The sequence below is a fragment of the Colius striatus genome, chromosome W (genome assembly GCF_028858725.1).
Source record: "Colius striatus isolate bColStr4 chromosome W, bColStr4.1.hap1, whole genome shotgun sequence".
Classification (NCBI taxonomy): Eukaryota; Metazoa; Chordata; class Aves; order Coliiformes; family Coliidae; genus Colius; species Colius striatus.
This window is the reverse complement of record NC_084789.1, coordinates 19,385,904-19,402,293: the sequence shown is the minus strand read 5'-3', so window position 1 is coordinate 19,402,293 and position 16,390 is coordinate 19,385,904.

The following is a 16,390-nucleotide window of genomic DNA, read 5'->3' as shown; positions in this document are numbered from 1 at the left end:
TATGCCCAAAAACTGGATCTCTTGTGCAGGTCCCTTTACTTTGTTTCTTTTTACAGCAAAACAAGCTTTTAGGAGAATCTGAATTATTTCTTTTCCCTTTCTCAAACACTTCTTGTTGCCCCATACAATTATGTTATCAATGTACTGTAAATGTTTGGGGGCTTCACCCATTTCAAGCACAGTTTGGTATACACCATTACAAATAGTAGGACTATGTTTCCACCCCTAGGGCAATCGATTCCAGGTATATTGGACACCTCTCCATGTGAAGGCGAATCGTGTCCTGCACTCTACTGTAAACGAAATTGAGAAAGATGCATTAGCGATGTCAATCGTAGCATAGCACTTGGCTGCTTTTGACTCCAGTTCATACTGGAGCTCTAACATGTCTGGTACAGCAACACTCAGTGGTGGTGTCACTTCATTCAGGCCACGATAGTCTACTGTTAACCTCCACCCTCCATCAGATTTTTTCACAGGCCATATGGAACTATTAAATGGGGAGTGAGTTTTTCTAATTACTCCTTGAGCCTCCAGTTGATAGATCAACTCACAGATGGAAGCCGAGAAATCTCGGTTCGTGCGATATTGCCTCCGCTGCACCGTCCTGGTAGCAATTGGTACCTGTTCCTCTTGAACTTGAAGCAATCCCACAACCAAAGAGTCTTCTGAGAGGCCAGGTAAACTGGAGAGTTGTTTGATTTTCTCTGTATCTACAGTAGTGTAGTGGGTCTGGGACGGTAGTGATTTTCCACAGCAGCTCCTGCAGTGCTGTGCTTACTGTTGATATCAATATTATGACTACCGCTTGCACAACATCAGGGCTGTCCCTCCAGCATTCCTTCCCCCACCTTCACCAATAGCTGTGGGTGGGCATGATCTTGGGAGGGACTATGGCCAGGACAGCTGACCCAGGCTGACCAAGGAGATATTCCATACCATATGACGTCAGCTCAGTAATATAAACTGGGGGAGAGGAGCAGGAAGGGGAGGCGAGATTCATTTCTGGCCTTCCCAAAGCAACCGCTACGCGTACTGAAGCCCTGCTTCTCAAGAGGTGGCCGGACATCGCTGCTGATGGGAAGTAGAGAGTAACAGTTTTCCCTGCTTTTGCTTTGCTTCCCGTGCGCGCGGCTTTGCTGCTTATTTATTAAACTGCTTTTATCTCAATCCACGAGACTCCCATCTTATTTTCTCCCCTTCCCTGGCTTGCTGAGGAGGTGGGGGATAAAGCGGTGTGGTGGGCACCTGGCATCCAGCCAGGCTCAAACTACCACAAGTAGCCAAAAGCCCATCGAAACCCCTTGGGGTCTTTGAAGTACCCTCTCCTGAAGTAATCTATGCCATAAAATACAAGGGGCGTCTCGATCAGTCACAATGTGGTGCTTTTGCGATTTGTCCCCTGTTGAATTTTGAATACAGTTTGAATTTCCACCTCGATCATAGTTTTCTTGATTTGGGTAATCATGTTCTTAGGCCCTTTCATCCTTTTCACAAAATCATACAGCCAACTTGACAAAGATATCAAGTTTAGAGTGCAGCACAGAGTCAGTGTTATCAGCATCATGTTCCCAAACATTACAAAGTCTAAGATAAGCTGTATTACAGCACGGCTCCGTGACCAGCACAGGAACTTTGCACTCATTGGCTTACTATAATTAAAATGCTTTTAATTTAAAACTGCTATTATCTCGCCCCATGTTGGGTGCCAAAAAGGCTGAGGTACGTTAACCATGTCTGGATGTCAGGTGTTCACCACACCGCTCTATCCCCCACCTCTCCAGCGAGCCAGGGAAGGGGAGAAAATAAGATGGGAGTATCGTTGGTATGGAAAATCTCCTTGGTCAGATTGGGTAAGCTATTCCGGCCGTGGTCCCTCCCAATATTGTGCTCACTCACAGCTATTGGTGAAGGTGGGGGAATGAATTCTGGAGGGACAGTCCCGATGCTGTGTGAGCAGTAGTCATAATATTGATTTGAAGCGTAAGCACAGAATTGCAACAGCTGCTGTGGAAAATCACTAACATCCAGACCAAGTACAGTCAACATTTCAGCTGCTTTCCTGTGGGAGCTATCTCCCATTCTGGCACTTGACCTGCTCAGTTCCAGTTTGAAATACAGGTTGCGTCACTGTGTCGGGTAGACACAGGAAACAGATATGCAAATCCCACCTACAGTGGTAAGTAGGTCCCCGTATAGCCTAATAGCAAGCACTGTTGCACGTTTGCAGCTGCTTTCCTGTGGGAGCTACCTCCAGTCCCGCACACTTTGCCTACTCAGCTCCCTGTGAAAATACAGGCTGCTGGTAGAAGTCACGCCACTTCCTATGGGAGCTACAAGAAACAGGTACGCAGACCGCACCTATACTGGTATGTTGTTCCCCGTCTAGCCTATCAAGTCAGCACTGTGCCACCTTTGCCACTGCTTTCTTGTGGGAGCTATCTCCAATCCCGCGCAGTTGTTCTGCTCAAATTCCATTGAAAAAATACATGCTGACGGTAGAAGTTATGCCACTGCCTCTGGGAGCTACAAGAAAGCAGGTACGCATAGTCCAAAAACAGTAGCACGTAGGTCCCTGTGTAGTCTACAATCCAGCACTGTGCCACCTTTGCAGCTGCTTTCCTGTGGGAGCTATCTCCAATCTTGCGCACTTTCCTTGCTCAGCTCTCATTTAAAATACAGTCTGCCGGTAGAAGTTACACCTCTTCATCGTGGAGATACAAGAAATTAGGTACACAGACCCCACCTACAGTGGTACATAGGTCCCTGTGTAGACTATCAGACAGCACTGTTCCACCTTTGAAGCTACTTTGCTGTGGGAGATATCTCTAATCTGCGCACTTGGCCTATTCAGTTCCCATTGAATATACAGGGTGCCAGTAGTAGTTTCCCTACTGAGCCTGGGAGCTACAAGAAAGCAGGTACACAGACACCACCTGCAGTGGTACGTAGATCCCTGTGTAGCCTATCAGTCAGAACTGTGCCACCTTTGCATCTACTTTACTATGGGAGCTATGTCCAATCTGGTGCACTTGGCCTACTCAGCTCCTATTTGAAATACAGCCTGCCGAAGTTACGCAGACCCCAACTAAAGTGGTACGTAGGTCCCCATGTAGCCTACCAGCCAGCACTGTGCCACCTTTGCAGCTGTTTTGCTGTGGGAGCTATCTCCAATCCCGCCCACATGGCCTGCTCTACTCTCATTTTAAATATATTCTGGCGGTACATTTTACGTCACTGCGTCTGAGAGGTAGAAGAAAACAGGTATGTAGATCCCATCTACAGTGGTACGTAGGTGCCCGTGTATTCTATTAACCAACACTGTTCAACCTTTGCTGCTGCTTTGCTGTGGGAGATATCTCCGATCCTGCACACTCGCCCTGCAAAGCACACGTTAAAAAAATACATTTTATTGGTAGAAGTTACTCCACTGCGTCTGGGAGCTACAAGGAAGAAGGTACGCAGAGACCATCTACATTGGTATGTAGGTCCTTGTGTAGCCTAACATCAGCACTGTGCCACCTTTACAGCTGCTTTCCTGTGGGAGCTATCTCCAATACCTTGCGCTTGGCTTGCTCAGCTCCTATTTAAAATGCAGCCTACCGGTAGAAGTTTCGCCACTGCCTCTGGGAACTAAATAAAGCAGGTACGCAGACCCCACCTACAGTTTTACATAGATCTCCGTGTAGTCTATCAGGCAGCACTGTGTTACCTTTGCAGCTGCTTTCCTGTGGGAGCTATATGCAATCCCTCGCAGTTGGCTTGCTCAGCTCTCATTGAAAAAATACATGCTGCTAGTAGAAGTTACGTCACCGCGTCTGGGAAGTACAAGAAAGCAGGTATGCAGACCCCACCTACAGTGGTACTTAGGTCCCGTGTTGCCTAGAAGCCAGCAATGTACTACCTTTCCATCTGTTTTCTTGTGGGAGTTACCTCCAATCCCGCGCCATTGGCCTGCTCAGCTCACATTGAAAAAATACAGGCTGCTTTCAGGTATGCTTTCTTCTGGGAGTTATCTCTAATACCGTGCACTTGACCTGCTCCGCTCACATTGAAAATACAGGCTGCCGGTCGAAGGTACACCACTGCTTTCGGGAGCTACAACACAGCAGGTACGCCAACTCCACCTACAGTGGTAAGTAGGTCCCTGTGTAGCCTATTGGTCAGCACTTTGCCACCTTTGCAGCTGCTTTCCTGTTGGAGCTATCTCCAGTCCTGCATACTTGGTCTGCTCAGCTCCCTGTGAAAGTAGAGGCTGCTGGTAGAAGTCATGTGACTGCCTATGGGAGCTACAAGAAAGAAGGTAGGCAGAATGCACCTTCAGTGCTACATAGATCTCCTTGTAGCCTGTTGGCCAGAAATATGCCATCTTTGCAGCTACTTTCCTGTGAGAGTTATCTCCAATCCGGCGCACTTGCACTGTTCGACTCCCTATTGAAATACAGACTGTCAATAGTTGTTACGCCACTGTCTATGGGAGTTACAAGAAGCAGGTACGCAGACCCCACCTACAGAGGTACGTTGGTCTCCGTATGACCTAAAAGACAGTACTATTTTGCCTTTAAAGTTGCTTTCCTGTGGGAGCTATCTTTAATCCCGTGAACTTCGCCTTCTTAGCTCCCATTGAAAGTACAGTCGATCATTCTAAGTTATTCCACTGTGTCTGGGAGCTACAAGAAAGCAGGTAAGTTGAGCCCACCTACAGTGGTACATGGGTCCCTGTGTAGACTCTCAGCCAGCACTGCGTCACCTTTGCAGCTCCTTTCCTATGGGAGAAATCTCCGATCCCGCGCACTTGTCCTGCTCAGCTCCCATTGAAAATACAGGCTGCCGGTAGAAGTTACACCTCTTCATCGTGGAGCTACAAGAAAGCAAGTTTGTAGACCCCGCCTACAGGGGTACATAGACCCCATGCAGCCTATCAGACAGTACTGTGCCACTTTTGCATCTACTTTTCTGTTGGAGCTATCTTCAATCACAAGAACTTGACCTGTTAATCTCCTGTTTGAAATACATGTTGCTGGTAGAAGTTACGCCACTGTCTCTGGGAGCTACATGAAACAGGTACGCATAGTCCAAAAACAGTAGTACGTAGATCCCCGTGTAGCCAACAATCCAGCACTGTGCCACCTTTGAAGCTGTTTTCCTGTGGGAGCTAACTCTAATCCCGCGCACTTGGCCTGCTCAGCTCCCATTGAAAATACAGGCTGCCAGTAGAAGTTACACCTCTTCATCGTGGAGCTACAAGAAAGCAGGTACACAGACCACACCTACAGTGGTACGTAGATCCCTGTGAAGCCTATTAGCCAGCACTGTGCCAACTTTACATCTGCTTTCTTGTGGGAGCTATGTCTTTCCCACACACTTGTCCATCTCCGCTCCCATTGAAAATACAGGCTGCCGGTAGACGTCACGACACTGCATTTGAGAGCTACAAGAAAGCAGGTAAGCAGTTCCCAATTGCAGTGGTACTTAGATCCCCATCTAGCCTATCAGCCAGCGCTGTTCCACCTTTCCAGTTGCTTTCCTGTGGGAGCTATTTCCAAGCCCGTGCACTTATCCTGATCAGCTCCCTTTGAAAATACAGGCTGTCAGTAGAAGTTACGCCACTGCATCTGGGAGCTACAAGAAAGCAGGTACGCAGAAGCCCACCTACAGTGGTATGTAGGTTCCCGTGTAGCATATCATCCAGCACTGTTCCACCTTTGTAGTTGCTTTCCTGAGCTCTTTGCAGCTCCAATCCTGAGCACCTGGCATGCTCTGCTCCCATTGAAAATGCATGCTGCCAGTGGAAATTATGCCACTCCCTCTAGGAGCTAGAAGCAAGCAGGTACGCAGATCCCACCTACAGTGGTACTTTGGTCCCTGTATTGCATATCAGTTAGCACTTTGCCACCTTTGCAGCTGCTTTCAAATAGGAGCTATTTCTTTCCCATGCACTTGGCCATCTCCGCTCCCATTGAAAATAGAGGCTGCCGGTAGACGTTACGCTACTGCGTCTGGGAGCTACAAGAAAATAGGTATTCAGAGCCCACCTACAGTGGTACGTAGGTCACCGTGTAACCTATCAGCCAGCACTGTTCCACCTTTGCAGCAGCTTTCCTGTGGGAGCTATCGCCAATCCTGCACACTTTGCCTGCTCTGTTCCCATTGAAAATACAGGGTGCCAGTACAAGTTACCCTACTGAGTCTGGGAGCTACAAGATAGCAAGTACGCAGACCTTGTCTACAGTGGTCCGTTGGTCCCTATGTAGCCTATCAGACATCATTGTGCCGCCTTTGCAGTAGCTTTCCCGTGGGAGCTATTTCTTTCCCGCACACTTGGCCTGCTCAGCTCCCATTAAAAAATACAGGCTGCTGGTAGAAGTTGCACCTCTGAGTCGTGGAGCTACAGGAAAGCAGGTACGCAGTCCCCACCTACCGTGGTACATAGGTCCCCATGTAGCCTATGTCGTGGTTTTGCCAGCCGGAAGAAAGGGGAATGCAGAGGGGATCGGAGAGGGAGAAAAAAATTAAAAGAGCCCATGTAACTTTAAATAAGAACAACTTACTAAGGAAAATTGAAGAGGAACAACTATAACAAACACAAGTGGATATTACAAAGAAAACTGGTTAGTGATGTAGTTGCTCACCACCCGGGACCCGACCTAAGCGATCGCTCTGGACCGGCGACAGAGAGCCCGCGATCCTGGAAGAGAGCTTCTTCCGGCTAGCCTCCACATATATAATGGGCGTGACTTTAGGATGGTATGGAATACCTGCTGGCCAGCCTGGATCAGCTGGTCAGGCTGTACCCTTTCCTGGTTCCTCACGGGAATTAACTCTATCCTGGCTCAAACTGGGACATTCCACTCCTTATTCTATACCATCTACACGTCATGTCTAGGTTTACATATCATAATCATCTACACATGCATAACATATAGCAACTATAAGAATAATGGCATTCAACAGCTATCATTATACAATTTAATTCACGGGATATTCTCACCCAGAATCAAAATCCCTTGAGGTAAACATTGGATCATAGAGTCAACATAGCAAAGTTTTCAAGGTTAGAGCGCAGCACAGAGTCAGTGTTAGTAGCATCATGTTCCCAAATATTACAAAGTCTAAGATAAGCTGCATTACAGCAAGGCTCTGTGACCAGCACAGGAACTTTGCACTCATTGACTTACTGTAATTACAATGCAGTTAATGTAAAACTGCTCTTATCTCGCCCCATGTTAGGCGCCAAAAAGGCTGAGGTAGTTTGACCTTGGCTGGATGCCAGGTGCCCACCACACCGCTCTATCCCCCACCTCCCTAGCAAACCAGGGAAGGGGAGAAAATAAGATGGGAGTCTCATTGGTTTAGATAAAAGCAGTTTAATAAAGAAACAGCAAAGCCGTGAGCGTGGGAAGCAAAGCAGAAGCAGATAAAGCTGTTACTCTCTACTTCCCATCAGCAGCAATGTCCGACCACCTCCCGAGAAGCAGGGCTTGGGTACGCGTAGCAGTTGCTTTTGGAAGGTCAGAAATGAATCTTGCCTCCCCTTCCTGCTCCTCTCCCCCAGTTTATTTTACTGAGCTGACGTCATATGGTATGGAAAATCTCCTTGATCAGCCTGGGTCATATGTTCTTGTCATGGTCCCTCCCAAGATTGTGCACACCCACAGCTATTGGTGAAGGTGAGGGAAGGAATGCTGGAGGGACAGTCCTGATGATGTGTGAGCAGTAGTCATAATATTGTTATCAACAGTAAGCAAAGCACTGCAGGAGTTACTGTGGAAAATCACTACCATCCCAGAGCCAATATAGCCACCTTTTCAGCTGCTTTCCTGTGGGAGTTATTTCCCATCCCATGTACTTGGCCTACTCCGCCTCCATTGAAAATAAAGGCTGCCAGTAGAAGTTACGCCCTTGTGTCTGGAAGCTACAAGAAAGCAGGTATGCAGACCCAACCTGCAGTGGTACTTAGATTCCCATCTGACCTATCAGTCAGCACTGTGCCACATTTGCAGCTGCTTTACTTGATGGAGCTATCTCCAATCCTTCGCACTTGGCCTACTCCACTGTCATTTTAAATACAGGCTGCCAGTAGAAATTACGCCAATGTGTCTGGGAGCTACAAGAAAATAGGTATGCAGACCCCACCTGCAGTGATACTTAGGTCCCTGTGTAGCCTATCAGCCAGCACTGTGCCACCTTTGCAGTTTCTTTCCTGTCGGAGCTATCTCCAATCCCGCTGACTGGGTCTTCTCAATTCCCATTGAAAAAATACAGGGTGCCTGTAGAATTTATGCTACTGTGTCTGGGAGCTACAAGATAGTGGGTACGCAGGCCTAGCTTACAGTGGTTCGTCGGTCTCTAGATAGCATATCAGCCAGCATTGTGCCGCCTTTGCAGTAGCTTTTTTGTGGGAGTTATCTCTTTCCCGCGCACTTGGCTTGCTCAGCTCCCATTAAAAAATACAGGCTGCTAGTAGAAGTTACACCTCTGCCTCTTGGAGCTACAAGAAAGCAGGTATGCAGACCCCACCTACCGTGGTACGTAGGTCCCCGTGTAGCCTATGTCGTGGTTTTGCCAGCTGGAGCAACAGGGAAAAAAAAAAACGCGACTCCTCCCACTTCCTTTCTTGACGGAATGTGGAGGGGATCAGAAAGGGAGAAAAAATTGAAAGACTCCATGTAAGTTGAAATAAGATTAATTTACTAAGGAAAATTGAAGAGGAACAACTATAACAAACACAAGTGGATATTACAAATAAAACTGGTGAGTGATGTAGTTGCTCACCACCCGGGACCCGACCTAAGCGATCGCTCTGGACCGGCGACAGAGAGCCCGCGACCCTGGAAGAGAGCTTCTTCCGTCTAGCCTCCACCTGTAAACTGGGCATGATGTTAAAATGCCATGGAATACCTGCTGGTCAGCCTGGATCAACTGGTCAGGCTGTACCCTTTCCTGGTTCCTCACGGGAATTAACTCTATCCTGGCTCAAACTAGGACATTCCATCCCTTTTTCTATACCATCTACATGTCATGTCTAGGTTTACACATCATAAAAGTCTACACATACATAACATAGAGTAACTGTAGGAATAATGACATTCAACAGCTATCATTATACAATTTAATTCACAAGTTATTCTCACCCAGAATCAAAGTCCCTTGAGGCACACATTGGGTCTTCCCATCCTTGCAAATCATCCACCAAGTACACCCAGGTCCCGGAGCAAAAATAATCCCATGGATGGGTTTGCTTTTACCTGAGGCAGGACACACCCAGACCGCCTTCCCTAACATGTCTTTTAAATTTACCGCAGGGACTTTGTCCCCTTCTACAATATGTAAGGATTCTGATTGGGAAAGGGCAGCTCAATTGACAGATCCTCTGGAGTTGACTAACCAGATGGCCTTTTCCAAGTGTGTATCTCAATGCTTGAAAGTTCCACCTCCCATTGCTTTCAGTGTGGTTTTCAAGAACCCATTGAATCTCTCAAAATTTCCTGAGACTGGTGCATGATAGGGGATACGGTAAATCCATTCAATGCCAAGCTCTTTGGCCCAGGCATCTATGAGGTTATTCCTGAAGTGTGTCTCATTGTCTGACTCAATTCTTTCTGGGGTGCCATGTCGCCAGAGGACTTTCCTGTCAAGGCCCTGAATAGTGTTCCGGGCAGTGGCATGAGCCACAGGATATGTTTCCAATCATCCTGTGTTTGCCTCCACCACTGTGAGCACATGGTGTTTGCCTTGGTGAGTCTGTGGCAGTGTGATGTAATCAATCTGCCAGGCCTCTCCATATTTATATTTCTGCCATCGTCCTCCATACCATATGGGCTTCAATCGTTTGCCTTGTTTAATTGTAGCACACGTCTCACACTCATGGATAACCTGTGCAATAGTGTCCAAGGTTAAGTCCACCCCTCGATCGCGAGCCCATTTATAGGTAGCATCTCTGCCTTGATGACCTGAGGTATGATGGGCCCATCAAGCTAAAAATAACTCCCCCTTATGTGGTCAATCCCGATCTATCTAAAAAATCTTAGCAGCCTTGTCAGCTTGCTGGTTATGCAGATGTTCTTCTGTGGCCCGCTTTTTGGGTACGTGAGCATCTACATGGCGCACCTTCACAACTAGTTTCTCCATTCGAGCAGCAATGTCCTGCCATAGTGGAGCAGCACAGATGTGTTTGCCCCGTAGTTGCCAGTTGTTCTATCTTCATTGCTTTAGTCATCCCCACAGAGCATTTGTCACCATCCACGAATCAGTGGAGAGGTAGATCCTTGGCCATTTTTCTCATTCAGCAATGTCTAAAGCCAACTGGATGGCTTTTACCTCTGCAAAATGACTGGATTCACCCTCTCCTTCTGCAGCTTCTGAAATTTTGCGTAGGGGACGCCATACAGCTGCCTTCAATCTCCAATGCCTTCCCACAAGGCAGCAGGACCCATCTCTAAACAGGGCATATCGCTTCTCATCTTCTGGCAGTTCATCATACGATGGGGCCTTGTCAACACGTGTCACCTTCTCTGGTGATATTTCACCATCTTCGCACTCTGGCCAGTTAGTGATCACCTCCAGAATCCCAGGGCAGCTAGGCTTCCCTATGTGAGCTCGTTGTGTGATCCACTTACTCCATGTAGCATCAGTTGCATGATGCGTAGGGAATTCCTTCCCCTTGAACATCCAGCCCAGCACTGGCAGTCGAGGTGCTAGGAAGAGTTGTGTTTCTGTGCCAATCACTACTGACGCAGCTAGAACTCCTTCATATGCTGCCAGTATCTCCTTCTCGGTTGGAGTGTATAGGGCCTCGGATCATCTGTATCCCTGACTCCAGAACCTGAGGGGTCGGCCTCGGCCTCAACCCTCCCCAGGTGCTCTCTGCCATAGACTCCATGTAGGGCCATTTTCCCCAGTTGCAGTGTAGAGCACATTTTTAACATCTGGTCCTTTCCGGAATGGCCCAAGCGCCATCGCATGAACAATCTCCCATTTAATTTTTTCAAAACTATGTTGCTGCTCAGAACCCCATTCAAAATCATTCTTCTTCCATGTCACATGGTAGAGGGGGCTAACAATCATACTGCAATTTGGAATATGCATTCTCCAAAAACCCACAACACCTAAGAAAGCTTGTGTTTCCTTTTTGTTAGTTGGTGGAGACATGGCTGCAATCTTCTTTATCACCTCTATTGGAATATGACGACGTCCATCCTGTCATTTTACTCCTAAAAACTTCATCTTCTGTGCAGGTCGTTTTACTTTCCTGTGTTTAATGGCAAAGCCAGCCTTTAGAAGAATTTGAATTATTTTCTCTCCTTTATCAAGGACTTCCACGGCTGAGTCACCCCACACCACAATATCATCAATGTATTGCAGATGTTCTGGGGCCTCATCCTCCTCCAGTGTGGCCTGGATCAGTCCATGTCAAATGGTGGGGCTGTGTTTCCACCCCTGGGGCAGTCGATTCCAAGTATACTGCACCCCTCTCCAAGTGAAAGCAAACTGAGACCTGCACTCTTTTGCTAAAGAGATTGAGAAGAATGCATTGGCAATTTCAATGGTGGCATACCATTTGGTTGCCTTGGACTCCAATTCATATTGGAGTTCCAACATGTCTGGCACAGCTGCCCTCAGTGGTGGCGTGACTTCATTCAGGCCACGATAGTCTACTGTCAGTCTCCACTCTCCAGTAGACTTTTGTACTGGCCATATAGGGCTGTTAAAGTGTGAGTGGGTTTTGCTGATCACTCCTTGGCTCTCCAATTGGCGAATCAACTTATGAATGGGAATCACAGAGTCTCTGTTGGTGCTGTATTGCCGACGGTGCACTATTGTGTTTTCAATTGGTACCTGTTGCTCCTCAACCTTCAGCAACCCCACAACAGAAGGGTCCTCTGAAAGGTCGGGCATGTTGGATAATTGTTCAATCTCTTCTGCCTCCACTGCAGCCACACCAAAGGCCCACCTGTATCCTCTTGGGTCCTTAAAATACCCTCTCTTAAGATAATCTATGTCTAAGATGCATGGAGCTTCGGGGCCTGTGGCATTGGGATGCTTGTGCTAATTTGTGCCAGTCAGACTCGCTTCAGCTTCTAATACAGATAGCTTTTGAGATCCCCCTGTCACTCCAGAAATACAAATGGATTCTGTCCCTTTAAAATTTGATGGCATCAGAGTACATTGTGCACCGCTGTCCACTAAAGCCTTGTATTCTTGTGGATCTGATGTGCCAGGCCAACAAATCCACACAGTCCAATAAACTCGATTATCCCTTTCCTCCACCTGGCTGGAGGCAGGGCCCCCCTAATACTGGTCATCGCAGTCATCATTTACTGTTTCCCAGGAAACACCAGAGGTCCCCTCGAGGGAATCAGAATTGAAATCAACCCTCCTATCTTGTCTAGGGGGTTGCTCACTGGAAACTGGAGGGGCATTCCTCCAAGGAGGGTTGCTTCTTTTAACCCTTCCTTTCTGCAACTCCTGTGCTTTTGGAGTGGGTGATCTTGGAGTAGATGGGGTAGGTTGCCTATCCCACTTGTTCATATTCTCTCCTTGGTCTTGTGGATGGGACCGTGAAACATCCTGGGGTGTATACTCCTTACGTTCCTGCTCTTGAGCACGGGGATGCTTATTCTTAACAGTTGGAGTACTGGCAGGTGGAGAGCGAGACACAAATTGGTCAATCTTCCATGACATTTTTTCTACAGCTGAAACAACAGCCTGTAGGGGACAAGACACATTTTCTTCATATTGCCGAAGTTGAGCAGCTAGTTGTTCCACCGTTTGCCTCTCATCTTCTTTCCAGGAGACAGCTGCCAACAAAGTGGCATAGTTTGGTGGTGCACTTCATAGGAACTTTCGTCACATAACTCGTGTGCGATGAACTTCATCTGGGTCTCTGGGCACATAGTCATTATAAATAACCTCCAGCACAGCTAACTCCCTCAAATATTGAATGCCTTTCTCCATGGTGGTCCACTTGCTTGGGGGTCTTGTAATATCTTCCTTGAAGGGGTATATTTCCTTCACACCCAAAAGAAGTCATCTCCAGAGGCTGAGGATTTGTGACGGTCTTCCCATAGCCTTATAAATGCCCCCATTTTGGGACAAGGAGCCCAATTGCCTGGCTTCCTTGCCCTCTAAGTCAACCATGGGCTCCATTTTCCCAGCATCAGAGCATCCAGGTGATAATGTGCTCACCTGGGCGACGCCTGTTATCTTTCCACACGGACCGGCTGATTTTCTCTGGCTCCAACTCTTCTTCCCTCTGTGATATCCCTTGTTCATCTTCATCCTTAGTGCCGCAAACTGTTTTTTTTTCTTTGTGTGTATTTCTTTTTCTTTACAGGAGCAACTGATACTGCCAGAAATCGATACTCTGATTCAACAGCAATTATATCAGTTGCCTCATTTTGAGTGGCCGCAGTTGTAACAGCAACAGTCTGGGTTTGAGCATCCACAGTTGTAGCAGCAGTCTGAGTTTGAGTGGACACAGCTACAGTATCCACCGTCTGGGTATGAGTGTCCACAGCTGCAACAGGGACATACACTGCTGGAGTTGGAACAGCCACTGGTTCTGGCACAGCTGAGTTGACTACAACATCCACTGCTGGAGTCGGAACAGCAACTGGTTCTGGCACAGATGAATTAGGAATGGGTTTGTGTGTTCTCCAAATCTTTACAGGTAGAAAGCTCCTTGGACGCCTGCCTATATTCTGTATGCCTCTCCTCACAGTTATCCAAAAAACAATTTTTACAATCCAAGTCGAGATGAAAACAAGGGAAAATAATACAAACATGGTAATTAGAACATTCCAAGTATTATTGTTAGAATCCATTAGAAGCACCTTGAAGAAATGAGGGTGACATAGTGGGAGGAATTAAACATGTCAGTTTTTCCCATAAATAGAATGCTATTATTAAGTTCTAGGAGAAAATGTGGAAGAGACAAAAAAGCCATGTACACTGTCAAACCTAACTTAATAATTCCTGACAAAATCATATCATAAGCCAATCCCATCCAGCGCAGTAGCATGAGAATTTTCATATATTTTCGACAGACGAGAAACACTATCACAGGACATATATGATGCAGATAAAAGGACATGTAATACCACCATATAAGCATATCAACCAACAGTGTTCTCAGCAATCAGTTAGTGTCAGGAGTGTAAACAAGGAGTTTGTTTGAAACCCACTCTGTTCTGTAGGTTATGTAAAGATAGGAGTTATTTGAGTTTATGGAATGTTAGTAATTATATAGATATATATTGTAAGTAATAAAGTTAGCTTTGGCCTTTAGGTTTGTTGTGTCAGTATGGAAAAGCACTGAGGACAGTGGAAAATTACAACATGCAGAAGTAAGCACAAAAGTACAGGAATTTGTGGTTACAGATAAGAACATTCTGTTTAGTAACAGGATCTTAGGACCCTGTTAGGTAAACTTTGAAACTTATCTAGTCTTGAGACACAACAATCTCTTGGCAGAATCGTATGTTTTTTATTAGCCTATTAGGAGCTCAGCTTTTGCAATTGTACCAATTAGCAAGTGACATGTTGGCCTTAAGAATATATAAATATGTTGCCTGTATTCAATAAAGTGGACACTTTGCTTGTATCAAGTTGCGTCTCCGTCTCTCCATCACGGCAAATGGTGACCCCGACGTGATCTTCTGTGAAGAGTCCGTCGGAGACAGATAATCACCTATTTGGTGGCGTGCTGCGAGTCCCGCAGAACTGAAAGGAGCTGCTGAAACGAAGCAGGAAAAGCCGGCTAATCACCCCCGTCTGGAACGAGAGGTGAGCTGCGGGAAACTGAAAAATGGGGAATCAGACAAGTTCTCCTGAAAGAGACGTTTATGAACTAATGGAAGCTTTGCTTGAAAAGCATGGGAAAAAGTCCATTTCGGGTCAGGATCTTAAGTTGATCCTTAAATGGGTCCAGGTTAAGATCCCCACGGTTACTGCCTCTTCAATTTTTACTCAGGAACTTTGGGATGATGTGGGGGTAAAATTGTGGGATGCAGCTACTTCTGGAAATGAGGAGGCACAACGAATGCTCCCACGGTGGAGATCGATTTATGAGACGGTAAAAGCGCAGGAGCAAAGCCAGGGAGGCTTGGAGGGGGGAGCGCAGCCTTCAGCACCACCATTTTCCGCTGTTTCGTCACCCCCCCCGTTAGCTTGTGCTGCAGGTTATCCACCGGAGGATGATCCTTTTGATCCGGGACCCATTGACCCTGAAAAAGAGCCTGATCTTTTCCCTCCTGGCCCCCATGATGTTTGGGGAGAGATTAAGCGCCAAGCGCTGAAGGAAGGGGAACTAGAAATAGCAAAAACCATAGTGGCTCCTGTAATCTATAAAGGAAGGGGGGGGGGCGGCTCAATGGGAATCGTTATCTTTCTCAGTGATTAAGGAATTGCGTCGTACGGTTACTGAGCACGGACTGTCCTCTCCTTATTTTGCGAGTCTTTTGTCTTCTGTATTCGATACATATGTCATGATGCCGCATGATTTAAAATCTCTTATGCGATTGTTGTTAACCCCGACTCAGTATACAATGTGGGAATCTCAATGGAGGTCAAGGCTACAAACAATTTTATTGGGGTATGCGGGGCACGCTAATGCCGCTTTAGCAGCTTTAACTATGGAACATCTTACTGGGACAGGGCAATACGCAGACCCAGCCGCTCAGACTAGAGACATCCCCCGAGACGCTTTAGAAGCGGTCCGGGAGGAAGCGAGAAGAGCCTTAATGAAAGTTCCGGATTTCCAAAAGCCTCAAAAGGCATTTACTAATATCACCCAAGAGCCTCGAGAATCGTATATGCAATTTATAGATAGGCTGAAACAGGCTCTAGATCGGCAAATAGATAATGCCGAAGCTCGGGAGATCCTATTGCTGAAATTAGCGGTAGAAAACGCTAACGCTGATTGCAAAAAACTTTTAAAATCTCTCCCGAATCAAAACCCTACGATAGTTGAGATGATTGAGGCTTGTAACAGGATTGGCACGGTGGATTATAAATATGAAGCAATGGCCGCCGCTTTTGCAGCCATGCAAGGGCCGATGGGAGGTAATGAGAGGCAGAATTGTTATGGTTGCGGAAAACCAGGGCATTTCAAAAGGAATTGTCATAACACTGGGTCTGGAAAAAGACCCCTGGTTTGCCCTAAATGTCAGAAAGGACGGCATTTTGCGAATCAATGCAAATCCAAATTTGATGTGAATGGGCATCCCATACCGGGAAACCGGCAGCTGAACGCGAATCTGTGGCGCGTGCAGACACAAATTCCGCGACCGGCCCCGGCGCCTCTCCGTACGCGGGGGGGGGGCAGGAAACCGGAGGGTTTCTAACCTCTGCCCAGCAACCACAGGGAGCGCCGGCTTGGACCTGGCAA